We start from the raw sequence: 3,328 nt of genomic DNA on the forward strand, positions 1-3,328 counted from the left end.
ATGTTTCGGTAAAAGTAGCCAATCTTTGCCCTCATATTATGTTAACTATGTTTGCAATGACATGCCTAGATTTGTGTTGAAACATTGAATTTGGAGTTGATTGGAGAAGATGTCCCCTTAATTAATTTAGTCTTACCGTCTTTCAATCATCACATGATCGTGTTACTATTGATTTTTAATACATTAATTAAGGCCCACTATTGTTAGCTTATTCACAAACATATGTCATTAAGCCAACTTAAACATAAACCCCAACTTCTCAACACAAACTACTTTATAATAAGCCTTGCCTAATTCACTTATTTTAGTTCTCACATGTCATTTTCCACTTAATATCGTTGTTTTATTTTTTATTTTTTTGAGAGAAAAGAACAATTCATTAATAGAACGCCATACGGCACTTACAAAGAATAAGTATAATCGAAAACAAATCTAATGAAAACCAAAGAAAAATAATTTTCCTATAAACTAGGGATCTCAAAACAGCATCTGACAATTCGGCTCGTCCTATTATCGCTATCTTCATGTAGCTTTTGAGGGGATCCTTCGTTTAATTTATGAGATAAAATTTAACTCTGACTGGTTCAAAAGATTGTTGACAAATCACTTTTACCCTTTGAAAGAACACGTTGCAAACCGTCAACGAACTACTCTTGACTATATTACTGATAAAACTAACCCCACGAATAAATGGAAAAACCCCGAAATAAGGGACGGAAAAACGATTCTCACCAAAAGGGAGACTTTTATTGAATATAAGATAGATACGCATACTATTGATTGAAATTTGAAATAATTTTGGGGCTTACCATCGATCGATTGATAATCGATGTGAGCCCATGTATAATTTGATGGAGGCTAAGGTTTTTTAGAGAGAGTTTTTTGAGAGAGAGAGATTTTACCCACATATTCACTTTAGTTCTTCGATATGAATTCCTATTTTAATATCGTTGTTTTATTGATAAGCTTTGGTTCATGAATCCATTTAATTTCTTATTTAACATATGATAAATTTTGTTATGAACAAGCTATAAAATATGTGATATGTTATCCATTATTAACAATAGGCAGCGGAATATAAAACGATAAGATAAATGAAAAACAAGATAGATCAGCCTCTTTGCGGTTAGGCAATCAAGAGCACGAGGCTCTGATACCAATTGAAGAGTCTATAGATCCAAAATACTCAAGGTGGGGGGGGGGGTGAATTGACGATTTAAAACTTTTGAAAACTTTTTCAATTATGTGTATGTAATTGATTATTTAAAGTTTATTGATTAAACTTTAACTAATAAACTAGTGAATGTAAAACGAAATAAACAAACGAACGAAAGAACGAGGAGACACACGGTTTTTGAAGTGGTTCAGTTTCACAAGTCGAAACCTACGTCCACTATTCTCGATTAATAAATTTAGTACCTTTCTACGGATTACAAATTTACTAACCCAACTCGTACAACTAACTCTAGCTGTAACTCAATGAGTACCGTAAAATACTCGAGTGTCTAACTTACGCTAATAAGAAAGTACTAATGATTCTTGCAAAGGTTCACGTTAATGAACAAGTAAGAAATCAACTAAGCACTATTATCTTATAACGATAACAATAAGAACGAGTATACGAGTTTAAAACACACGACCTTTCAAAAAATAACAAAACGGTTTTTCTGCTTTGAAAACACACGGTTTGCTTGTAAAATTAAATCATTTTTTATGCTTAAGGTCTCTATTTTAGATGTTGTAAAGAGTAAAGTATTTATAGGAAGAAAAGAGTAGGGCAACTCGGTTTACAAAAACCCTAATGGTCGAATAAAGAAGATATGTTAAGAAATTATATCTTCTATTATTTCTTTCCTAAAAGCCTTAAAAGATAATAAAGAATATTCCAAAAGATAGAATATAATCTATTCAAATATTATCTTTACTATAAATTCTAAATATGATAAGATTTCCTAAAACAAGAATATCTTTTATCATAAACAAATATATTAAGCAAGATATATACGATATGTAAAGATATTATTATGGAATAAAATCTTTACCAAATACACCTTAGGTTACACGAGATGTCACGGCTCATATGCCTCGTGACTCGTGCAAACCCTAGCTCAATATATGGGTTAGAATTTAGGTTTTAAGAGAGGCTTTGTTGAAACCCTAATTAGTAGCATGGTCCAACTCATAAGTTGACCCAAAACAACTACTAGTCAACGTTCAACATAAAACCGAACTCCGCACTAAACCGGGCTTTATTATATAAATACTTTTATCAAAACATCTAAAATAAACTTTAAAACAATTTTCAAAACAATTTTGAAACATTATAAGTCGTGTATAATAAACTCAGCATCTCAATGTTATAGTAGGAGAGCTATAACATTGAGCTCTTTTACTAGTAATGTTATAGCTGCAAAGCTATAACTTTACTAATTCAAGAAACTCGTTCTTGGTTATCATTACGAGATAATCACCTATACTATTCTAATCTTCAAGGAGATCTTCGAGTATAGGCTACGTCAACATCCAAGCTTGATTAATCTTTAGACGGACTTCGTCTTCACATAAATCTTGATTGAATCTTCATATCGTTTGATCTTGAATAGAGGCTTGAATATTTTATACTTTCATCACAATCTCTTTTGTTGCTTGTATTAGATAAGTTGATTCTAAAACACTTAGACAAACGATTACGCGCAACAAGTATATAAAATATAAAACACCTTGACATCATCAAAACATAAACATATAAGCTATATGGTTCAACAAATTCCCCCTTTTTGATGATGGCAAGCCTCCTAATTTGTGACTAAGTAAAGAGTTCCCCCTTAATATAATACCGTCATCTTAATAATAAATATCAACGCAAGATCAAGACGATTAATCATAAAACCGAAACTTAAAGGACTTTAAGAGACAATTGGTCTTGACAAGGAGCAAGCTTAGGTAGATGCTTACCATAAACGTTCTTTCCCCCTCTTGACATCATCGAAAAGTTAAGAACAAATCAAAAATGACTTGAATAATATAAGACGAGACAAGAGATAAAACGTCATAGAAAATAATATTAGCACGCATAACTATAAGCATATAGAGGATTAAGTATCAAACAAACTTAAGAAAACATGATTAAAGCCGATGGGCCGAATGAAAGACATGTTTAAAGAGACACTTGGGCCATAATCCACAAGTGTATGCCAAAATGGGCCGAATTATAAGTTTGTTAAAACACGTCACTAGAAAATGAAAAAGAAAGCTAAAAATAGAAAGGGCTAAATATAGTAAGGCGAGGGTAGATCAAATGTTGCGGGTTTTATATGGGTTCAGATAG

This window comes from Silene latifolia, chromosome 11 (assembly GCF_048544455.1).
Source record: "Silene latifolia isolate original U9 population chromosome 11, ASM4854445v1, whole genome shotgun sequence".
Classification (NCBI taxonomy): Eukaryota; Viridiplantae; Streptophyta; class Magnoliopsida; order Caryophyllales; family Caryophyllaceae; genus Silene; species Silene latifolia.